This window comes from Odocoileus virginianus, chromosome 7 (genome assembly GCF_023699985.2).
Source record: "Odocoileus virginianus isolate 20LAN1187 ecotype Illinois chromosome 7, Ovbor_1.2, whole genome shotgun sequence".
Taxonomy (NCBI): Eukaryota; Metazoa; Chordata; class Mammalia; order Artiodactyla; family Cervidae; genus Odocoileus; species Odocoileus virginianus.
This window is the reverse complement of record NC_069680.1, coordinates 5,293,510-5,304,637: the sequence shown is the minus strand read 5'-3', so window position 1 is coordinate 5,304,637 and position 11,128 is coordinate 5,293,510. Positions and strand designations below refer to the sequence as shown.

At 49.0% G+C, this 11,128-nt stretch overlaps 1 long non-coding RNA gene across 1 annotated transcript; it reads left to right on the top strand.

Annotated features, from left to right (window-relative positions):
• Nucleotides 1-2,862: 2,862 nt before the first annotated feature.
• On the top strand, nucleotides 2,863-10,497 carry LOC110122964 (uncharacterized). The gene is made up of 2 exons (XR_002309378.2): nucleotides 2,863-2,984; nucleotides 10,057-10,497. It is a non-coding gene; the product is annotated as an uncharacterized lncRNA (long non-coding RNA).
• Nucleotides 10,498-11,128: the final 631 nt, after the last annotated feature.

The following is an 11,128-nucleotide window of genomic DNA, read 5'->3' as shown; positions in this document are numbered from 1 at the left end:
ACTGGGGAGAGGCTGGCAGATCCTCATGAGCATCCCTGACAGAAACTCCCAGGCTGCCATCAGCTTCCCATCCGTTTGCCTCTCACATCTCTGGGTCTTTCCAGTGATGGCTCAGGGCTCTTTCCCACCTCCTAGCCAGGGACACTTGTGAGAAACCATTGTCACTCACAGCCCGTAGACCCCTCAGTTCAAGTGTGCAGGTGAGGGAGGGGTGTGGACTCACTTCACTCTACTTCCTACACTCACCTGATCCTGTCACAGCCCCACCCCAACCACACATATTCATAACACTCTTCAGAGACTTCCAGAATCCTCAGTGGGATCTAGATGGCCCAGCCCAGGGACTGCATTCCTTCACCTTGTTTCTGTCAGGATGGCTGGTTCTGACAGAGAGTCAGTCCCCTCTCTGTTCTCTCTGCCTTGGTATCTCTCACCTTCTGTCACCTTGTCCACTCCTTTCCTCACCACTGTCAATCCCTCAGCAAACAAATGTCTTCTGCCAGGCTTTCCTGATGCAGCTGGTTGGTCCTGGGACTGAGGCTGACCATGACTCGACCGGTACTGACTGTTCTGTCCCATTTTAGAAGCTCCCAGGGAGACCCTCAGAGATTCCACTCCTTGAGGACCAGGGACCAGGTATCAAGCAGACAGAATAATATTCTCAAAGCCCCATTTCTTTCTATCAGCTCAACACAACTGTCAGGAAGTTTCTCTCACAGCCCAGATCAGCCAGGTCTGTGACTTCTGTGCTAAGAATCACAGCCTCCCCTTCCCAGGGGCTTCCCATGTGGCAGAGTGGTAAAGAATTCATCTGCCAATGCAGGAGACGCAAGAGACACGGATTCAATTCCTGGGTCAGGAAGATCCCCTGGAGAAGGAAATGGCAACCCACTCCAGTATTCTTGCCTGGAAAATCCCATGGACAGAGGAGCCTAGTGGGCTACCAGTCCATTGGGTTGCAAAGAGTTGGACGTGACTGAGCACACTCAAGCGAGGGCTGCCCTTTCTAGAGGGGGAGGAAGCTCCCTAGACCCCGGCAGAGCTGAGACTTGGCTCAGGATCTGTCTGCATCCTGACTCTGTCTGCCCAAGGACAGTATGGACAGCTTTCCATTTAGCCTCCCACTTTGGGAACCCTTAGCTCCAGTGGCCTGTCCTCCACGGAGACTCAGTGAGAGTTTCCCTTAATGATCTGCTCTTGCAGTCACTCAGAGGAGTTTTACACTGAAATTTCTTCTCCATGAAGCCAAGACTAAGTCTACGAGGCTGAAACTAAACTCCAACCCTACCTGTATGACAGCAGTATGAGTAGGCAGTTCATGACATCTCTCTGAACTTCCCTTTCCTCAGTTTCAAAAGGAAAAGTGGTCATTGCTGTGGTGGAGGCCATGTTGCAAAGCCACGCTTCCCTCAGTCCTCAAGGACTATCTCCAGGTGCCTCCCTGGCCTGTCAGCTTTCCTTGGAGTTGTCTCTGCCAAAGAGAGCTGTTGCGCTTAAGGTCAGGCCCTTCCCCTGGGCAGCCTGCATCCAGCGCCTGGTCACCCCAGCCATATGAAGGCCCAGCCCCCTCTCTCTACTCCAGACAGTCCTGAAGGGCCTTGCAGCCTCAGAGCCCTCCATGTGGTTGACTAAGGCCTTTTTTGAGTAGCGTAACCCAACTTCTCCTCCAGTTCAGTCTTGCTTCTTTCCAATTCCTTCCTTGCACTGGCGATAATCCCAAGGGCTCCCCAGTGAAGCTCCTGCACAGTCATCTCCACCCTAGAGTCCACTTTCAGACCCAACCTACAGACAATTCAACTCCTGCCTACCTGCCAACTGGCCTACCACAAGGAGGAAAATGTCAAGTGCCCTGAGAAACACAGCTGCTGCTGTTTGCCATCATCATCATCATCATTGTCCTCTTCATCATCTCCACAGCAGGGCCTGCCCAGCTGGTGTGATGAGGTTCACTTACTTCGGCCAGGAAGTCCAGTAAATGAACACTCAGCCTTCTTTTTTCTCCTAAGGACAAGGTCCTTTGCATTCTTTTTTTCATCTTCTGATTTGAATGACCTTCCCAAACAGACCAGACTCCCTCAGAAAGCTAGCCATGGTCCTAAGGATCTAAGGGGCTTAAATTGCTGTAGTTCTGTTACGTCTTATTCTCTGCACCAAGACTCAGAGAGCTAAGTGCCTACTGAATTCTTTCTCTGACACTCTCTAGATGCCTTCATAGCTGGGTTTCTTCCTCTTTTATTAAAAAAAAATTTTTTTGGCTGCATTGTGTGGTTTGTGGGATCTTAGTTCCCCTACCAGGGAATGAACCAGTGCCTCTGCAGTGGAAGCTTGGAGTCTTAACCATAGGACCACCAGGGAAGTCCCTACTCTTTTATTTAAAGTATGTACTTTCCTCCTTTAGACCAAAGCATCCATCCCTAAGGTATGATGACAGGTCTCCTACAACCAAGACTTCCTTCCCTCTATGTCATGTTTACTTGTTTACAGCCCCCTTTATAAAGAGAACCTGGATCCCTCTCTCCCAGGGGACAGGCAATGGTCCCAGATCATTGTTACCCTTCCAAGTATGCCCACACTGTCTCATTACTGGGCCCTCAGCCTTGCCAGCATTTTGGAGTGGAATGGTAGGTAGGGACACTGCCAGGTGAGTCAGATCTCCAAATCAGTCCCTGTTTCTGGGCCCTGCCTGACCCAGAACCTGTGCTCCTCAGGAGTGCAGTGTACTTCGTCTCTTCTGGAGCTTTCCCTGCAAGGCTGCAGACACTGAGCGGGGAGCCAGGGACATGGGGGATGGAGGTTTCTCACCCCATCCCCCATTCTGACGTCACAGGCCTCATTTTCTGACACTAAATGGTTGCCATGGAAACAAGTTCCTTAAAGTGCACGATGACTTGAGTGGGGAGGGAGGGCCATAGGAGCCAGTCATACCATGAGGAATCCACAGAGCCCCTCAGAATCAAGCTGCTCAGAGTCCATATCCTCTGCTGGTACGTACTCCTCACATATAGGAGAAAAGTCTGTCTTGCCTTTGAGTAGGGAGATCTTGCTGCAAAATCAGAGATAGTTTAGACCAAGAAAAGCCAGCCAGTTACCCTGGAACAAATGGATATTAGATGTGATGTGGGCCTCTCTCCTTCAGTCCTAGAGCAGAAGTTATCTATTCTAAGAAACTGTCCTTAACTATCCAATCTCCCAGCCCCATTCCCAATTCCATCACACACACACACACATACACACTCCCCTTACTACTTACTCACTCTAGTGTTTACACCTTCTTTCAGTCATTCATTCATCAAGTACTGATGAGCCTCTGGTGTGTGGTAAACCCGGTGCCAGGCCCTAGGGATACAGCCAGGAGCTGACAGGGCCCTGTCTTATGGGGCTTCCTGTCAACATCTTATACCACATCTTGTCCTTCTACACTCACACACTCATCCCTTTAATAAGCATCTCTGGGTTTTCTTTTTTCATTCCAGTTCCCCAAATGTGGTGTGCTATCTGGTTGTTGGTAGGGTGGAGTACAATTTGCTCGTTATCCCTTTGTACCCAAAGGCTTTCCAAGAGTGGAAACCTTAAACCTATTAATGTATCGATACATCCTTGCCTAACACTAAACCCAAGATTTGGGGCCCCTTAGTCTCCTATGTTACCCAACTGTTCCCAGTACCAGCCTTCCAAGGAGCCTGGATTCTTTGATTCTCTTTCAAAGCCATGGAACTTTGAATGAATAGGACTTGAGGATAGGGGCAGAAAGCTGTGTTTGCGGTGTGCCCACTGGAGCACATACAAAGGCCCCAGATACACGACTGGGCTCTCATGCATCTGTGTCCTGCCATCACACACGTGTGCTTATGATGGCCCATATCTGTGACTTCTCCTAAATTGGCCAGTGCAGGGTGTGAGCTCCACTTATGAGCGTGAGTGAGCATGTGTTCAAGGGAAGGGGAATTTAGGGGTATGTCTCTATGTGTTTTTTCCAAATGCTTGGCTTTTTTCAAAATGGCTTAGAGCACTACTGTCATTTATGGGGTTTAAAATGTCAGAACAGGGCCCTCGGGGAGGCAGGGGAGATTAAACTGCAAACAGTGAAGGTTATAGATGACGTTTCTGATAGGCTGACAGGCAGACTCAAATGATGCCACACTTTAGCAATCATTTAAGCACATACATTTGTGCGTGTGTGTGCACACACCCAGATCAATGCTCCATATTTTAATGGCATATTCTGAAGGCTAAAAACATAAAAGGCCAAGTCCAGAGAACCACAGTTTTTCTTTCAGAGCCCAACCAACTGCTGTCTGTTGTATGTATGTGTGTGTATGTGTGTCTGTGTTCTCACTCAAGTACCCCTAGAGTGCTAAGTGAACACCTGCATCTATTTGTGTCTGTATAGGTTAATTCCACCTCACTTTTAATATAATGCTCTATATAATTAACAAAATATACTACATTCAACAGTCTACCTGAGCAACATAACAATTTGTATAATGCAGGCAGGGACGAGTTACTACTCCCATTTTACAGATACAAGAAAATTAAGGCTCAAAGAGGTCTGATGGGCTATGCAAGACCACCAGCTATGAAATGATAAAGTGAGAGTTAGAAGCACTGTCTTGTTATACTTATCCAGACCTCTCTTCTTGAGGTTGTGGTTCTCAACTCTGGCTACATTAAAATCCCCTGGGGACCTTTTAAAATCCATCAGTGCCTGGGCCCTACCCCTGGAGATTCCAGTTGTTCAGAAGGTGGTCCTTGTAGTATGTTTTTACATTTTAACATGCAGGCTGGTTGAGAACCACTGCCTCCAGGCCTGGGGGAATCAGGCAGGAGCTGTGAAGAGGGGTGTCCCAGGTGTCTGACTAGGCTGATATTCCCTCCATGTGAACATGGATTCCAGTCTCTTTCCTCCTCAGTATCTATCACAGTATCAATTCCCCAGAAAGACTTACTTCCCAGGACTGTCAGAGCCTTTATTTCTTCTGTATCACCCCAATTCCCCACCCACTTCTAGACTGTGAAGACCTAAAAAGGATGCTCAGCTCAGCATGATGAATGAAGAGGCTACCGGCCATGTGCTCATGGTTGTGGCCACACGGTTAGGGGCAGAAAGTGTGGTCTCACCAACAGAGAGGAGAACCAGCTCTACCTGGCCCGTCAACCAGGGGATGGCCAGAGAGATGAAGGGCAGCTGCCTTAGTGATGTAGGGAGGGATAAAAAAAGGAAAGAGAGAAAGACAGAAGGAAGGGAAGAGAGAAGAGAACAGCGGGCCCCTTGGAAGGCTGTATGGATCAGCTAAGGGCTAGAACCATGGGCAGTGCTCACCTCACTCCACCCTTGGTGGGAAAGGTGGGCTAGCAGTTAGGAGCACAGACTCAGTAGTCACCTTCCTGGGCTTGAATCCTGGTTTCTGGTTACTGGTAGTGTGACTCTGGGCAAGTACTTAACATCCCTGTGCCTTGGTTTCCTTATCTCTAAAATGGCGATGATAATACTGGCACCTGCCTCATTAAGCCCCTGGGAGGATTCAGTGAGTTCATGTCAAGTCCCCGACTGAGCATGAGTGCTGGGTAGAGTTCAACCACTGTTATTCTGCATCATCTGATGCTTTGGAATTCTCCCTCCTCGAAATTCTTCCTACCTTCCTGAATATTCCTTCTCAGTCTTTGCTAGCCATGTTCCTCTGCCCTCCCTTTGAGTCACTGGTTCTCAGCCGCAACTCCATTTTAGAACAACCTGAGGGACTTTTGGGCTTCCCAGGTGGCGCTGGTGGTAAAGAACCTGCCTGCCAATGCATGAGACCAAGAGACCCAGGTTCAATCCCTGGATTGGGAAGATCCCCTGGAGGAGGGCATGGCCACCCACTCCAGTATCCTTGCCTGGAGAATCTCATGGACAGAGGAGCTTGGTGGGCTACAGTCCATAGGGTTACAAAGAGTCCAATAGGACTGAAGCAACTTAGCACGCATGCACGAGGAACTTTTACAGCTCATTCCCAGAGTTTCAGATCTAGTTGTTCTAGGGTGGGGCCCAGACACTGGTGCTTTTCAAATTCCCTGACTCATCAAAATGTGCTGTCAAGGTTGAAAACCACACACTCCTCTAAGTGTTGACATTCCCTAAGACTATTCTTGGCCCTCTTCTCTTCTCATGTCTTTCCCAAGTAGCGGACCTCCTTCCCATGGCCCTAATACACGTCCATATACTGGTGACTCTCAAATCCATATACCCTGACAAGGCTTCTCTCTTGAATTCCACACACCCATTTCCAACTCCCTACCAGACATCTTTATTTCCAAATGTATGGATATAAAATTGTTCTTAATAGCCTTGTAACTTCCAGGGTATCTTTGCTGAGATGTACTCTGGATCCCCCAAGTGGGTACATGTCCCAATCAGAACTCAGTATTTTGCCTTCACCCCAAACCCCTTCCACTCCTTCTGTTCCCCACCTCCCCACCTCCAACACTCCCAATCATTCACCCAAGGATGTCATCCAGGAATCCTCTCCCCCATCACATCCCACCTCCAACCAGTGGACAAAATCCTGTCCATGCCCTTGTAAGGCTCTCCCTGGTCTCAGGACCTCCAACCCCACTGCCATAGCTCAGGTCCTCTTTGTCTCTTGCCTGCACAGTTGTAGGAGCCTCCTTACTGACCTCCCAGCCTCCAGTGTTTCTGGCTACATCCCTCCCTCCATTCTCTTCACCTTCTTCACAGCTAGTTTTCTGAAATGCAAATCATTCCACTGCTAATGCCCCTATAAAAGCACAACTGCCCACGGCCCTTTACTATCTGTCCTCTGTCCCCAGCTTCCCCCAGAGTGACCTCTCCACCCCACCCTCTGTACAGCAGGTCTCCAAATGTGCCATGCTGTTCGATGCCTCAAGGCTTTTGTATATGCCATTCCCCTTGCCTTATGGGCCCTTCCTTCCCTTCCCCCTTCCATTCTGCCCACATTTGCAAATTAGCTGAAGCACCAGTTCCTCTAGGAAGTGATACCTGTCTCAGGTAACACAGGTTAGGTTGAACTGACCACTGTTTTGTTTTTTGTCCTCACTGCAACCTGTAGTTATCTTTGTTGTCTCTCTGTTTTACTTCCTTACTTTCATGCCTGCCTCCCCCACTGGTTTTTGACCATATGGATGGGATGGACTATGTTTTATTTGTCTTTGACAAGTGGGGTGAGGAGGGAGGAGACCAGACTCTAAGTTCAAGTTCCCTTGGCTGAAACACTTCTTTAAGCCTGCTTTGGCTTATGGCTCTGGATATTGAAGGGTAGCTTCCTTCTTCCGGGAGCCAAGCAAAGAGGCTAGGTTTGACCAAAGAGATCCAAATAACCCACTGGCCAGACACTGTGGTCCTAGGTTCCTCCTCTGGCTCTGCCTCTCCAGGCCCCAGAGCTGGGAGTTCTGATTGTCTCACCTTCAGGGCCCAACTGAGGTGAACAGTCTGCATTCCCTTCTTCCATCTGAGATCAGGCTGGGAATGCCTCCAAAGAAATCTTCAGGGAGAAACCAAAAATAAATAAATAAATAAAAGCAAAGAGATGGATCCATAAACACTTAGAAACACAGAAATGGACAGAATGCAGATGTCTGATTCTAATTTGTCAACCCTTCCTTAGGGAGCACATCCCAGAGTTGCCTTCTGGACACTGTCACCCTTGCCTAAGACAGGGCATTCAAAAGCCCCTTCTCTCACCACTCTTACCTAGCAAAGGGGCTAAGCGGGAATTCTAGTCCCACTCCTCTGCTAGGTGGGCAGCTGAAAAGGTGATAATTTAACAGCCAGGGAAATTAAAGCAAACCCTCAACCTCCACAGAAGTAAAAGATCAAGACCATCAATGGTCTAGAGTAATAGAAAAGGTCAGGGCCCAGAAAATAACCCACAGAACAACCCCAGTGTTTGCCTCATTCATGGCTGGATATGCCATGTCTGATCCTTAATCACTAATACTTCTAGAGCCTGTGGCATACGTCAGCACTGTGCCAAACACTAGATTAGCCTGAGTAACCCTTACAACAACACTATGAAGAAGGGACTATTATTACTGCTGTTACAGATGAGGAAACTGAGTCTCAGAGAGGCTAAGTGACTTTTCTAAGGTCACAAAGCTGGTAAGTACCTAAGCTAGAACCCAAATTCAGTCTGACTCTAAAAACCCAGGCTCATAATTTCTATGATGTACTGCTTTATATATATGGCATTATTCAATATTTGGTAATAGTAATAATAATAGCTAACATTTATCGAACAATGTGCCAAATACCGTGTTAAGCACTTTATACACATTATTTTGTTCACTAGATAGGTACTGTAATTAGTCTCATTTTGAAGGAGTCTTTTGGGCCTAGAAAAGAGAACAACAGTCTCAAAGGCCCCTTGCTGAATCATCTAACTTCAGAGAAAACAAAGCACAACTTTAGTTCCATCTGATGCTCCAGGCCAGTTGCATCTATCTGGGACTTATCACCCCCTGTCCGGAAACCTACCACCCCCTACACCCGCCCAGAAGACTTATCACCCCCTGCCCAACTACAAGTGTCATCTCAACAAAAGAATATTCAAAAGATCCCGCCTGATTGACGTTTCCCTTATCGCTTCCACAAACCTCCCTATAAGTATGAAGCCTCCCTGATCCCTTTCGGCGCTCAGCCTGGTCGTTAGGCCGACTGTTGCCCCTCCTTACCTGAATAAAGGTAACCTACTTCTGTTGAGGTCGTCTTTCCTTTTCTGCCTCGCTGGAACTGTACCTTACACATTTTATAGATGAGGACACTGAAGCTTAGAGAAGTTAAGAGCATTGTTCACAGCCTCAAAGCTAGTAGGTGAAAGAATTGGAATACAAACCCAGGGGGATGGATAAAGGAACCACCAGCACAGACAACCCCCTAACTAGCACTACCACCATCCTAGAGAATGTCCAAGAAGGCAAGAGAAGGCCTTTCCAGGAGCTCTGACAAGGTGGCTGACACCTTGATAAAGACTGTCTGTGGACTTTTATTATTTTTTACTTTTTGGCCACACCCTATGGCAAGTGGGATCTTAGTTCCCCCGACCAAGGATTGAACCCGCATCCCCTGCATTAGAAGGCAGAAGACTCTTAACCACTGGACCACTGGGGAAGTTCCCTGTCTCTGGACTTTTAACACATGTCCTGGCAAAGGCAGCCCAGCCTGAATAGCCAAGTGCATGCACAAGGTACTCAGAAGTAGCCCTAGAAGGTTGGGCAGGTTCTCCTTTTCCCCAGGCTTCTCTAGAGTATCCTCTCACCAGTTGTATGTACTCACAATAGTCTGGCACTTGGAACCTGATTGGGTTTGGGGCCCCCAGTATCCAGAAGACCGCCAGGACTCTCTCCTAAGAAGGCAGTTTTCAGCTCTCCTTGCTGGATGCTTCAGTTCCTGATGGGAATCCTCACAGAGAGCCTTCCTGTTACCTAAGGAAAGAGAAAGAGAGAGAAGGGAGACAGCCAAGTCCTGGCCTCCCCTCCCCATCTCATCACCTTCCCAAAGCCTTGCAGGCCACCCCCACCACCTCCAATCCCACAGTTTCTCACCTTCAGGCAAAGGCAGATGATGACAGAGGTGGGGAACAGAACTTTACTGAGGCCCCGGAGGACTGTCTTTAGTCCTGTCTTTAGTAATTAGGGAAGGTGAGTCCCAGAGGAGGAGGAAGGAGAGACTGGGAGAGGAAGGCTGAGATGCTCAGAGATGCAGAGATACAGATGGAGAGTGACACCAGGAGGGGTTTGAGAGAGAGACAGGAGAGGAGAGCACCAGGGAGAGAAAGAGACTGAGGAGGGTGGGAGAGAGGCACAGAAAGGGGGGAGGGAGGAGAGAGACAGAAAGAGCCAGTTGCTTTATTCATGGCTGGTGATATTATAGACTGAGTGAAAATCACATTATCGTAATGGGAAAGTTAGAGTTGCTGAGATGATGCCCTGAAGCCTCAGCGCTGATTGGGGTGTGATTGCTATCTGTATTTATATGTAGAAAGCAAAGTTCACTGCCAGTTCAAGATGGTGGCGGCTGCTTTATGCAACATAATTCTTCAGTAGGGAGACGCCCCGAGCTAGCAGAGCCAGCCGTGCCGGGAGTGGGAGCCGGAGCCTGAACCGGAGCTGACGCATGAGCGAGCGCTGGAGCAGGCGGTGGAGCCCGGGCTGGAGCCGCGCGAAGCTCAGCCTGCGGAGGAGGGAGGACGCCAACCGGAGTGGAAGCCCGGGCAGGACCAGCGTGTGGTCCCAGAACGGGGTCTGATGGAAGGCGGGAGGAGAGCGGGGCGCGAGAGCATGGGATGCGGACCAGGAGTCGCTCTCACATCCTCCATCCGCCAGGCCAGCCCAGAGCGAGGCCCGCTCTGGAGGGAGGGCTGGGCTAGACCTTCAGAGGCTGGAAAGCTTGAACCGGCTCTCCAATGGACCCCACCCCGCCCCCATTGTATAATTCAGTGCGAAACCGGACAATAAATGTCACAGTTTTAATTTTTCCCGTGATGACTGCTTAAGCGCCTTTTTGCCAGCTCACATTTCTTGAAATTTTTAATTTAATTTAAAATTTCTTTCATGGTTCCCGGCTGTGCAGACCTATGGTCTGCCGCTTCCTACTGAGCAGCCCATCTCTCCTGATTGATGAAGGGGTGTGACCTCTGACACCCCCAGGGCAGAGCGGGCTGGGACGGGGGGCGGGGCAGAAGGTGAGCCCAGATTCCAAGCCCTGCCCTGCTCTGCGAGGCATCAGCGACAATCAGCAAGAGAGAAAAGGGCAGCCTAAGCAGTCTTCGCAGCCTAAGCAGTCTATTAAGCTTAGGCCACCATTTGCTGCTGCTGTTTAGCTGCTAAGTCGAGTCTGAATCCTTCGCGACCCCTGTACTAGAGCCTCCAGGCTCCTCTGTCCATGGCGTTTCCTTTTACATCAGGCCTGTATCCCCCAGGGCTTCCTGGGGGATTGTTGCAGGGCCGGGCCCCACCCTAGAGTTGCCAGAGAAAATGCTGGGTGCTCCGTTAAATTTGAATTCAAATACACAACAAATTTAGCAAAAGTGTACCCATGCTTTCTTGGGTATTTATGCTTAAAAAAAAAAAACCAAACTATTGTTTATTTGAAATTCAAATTTAATCAGATTCA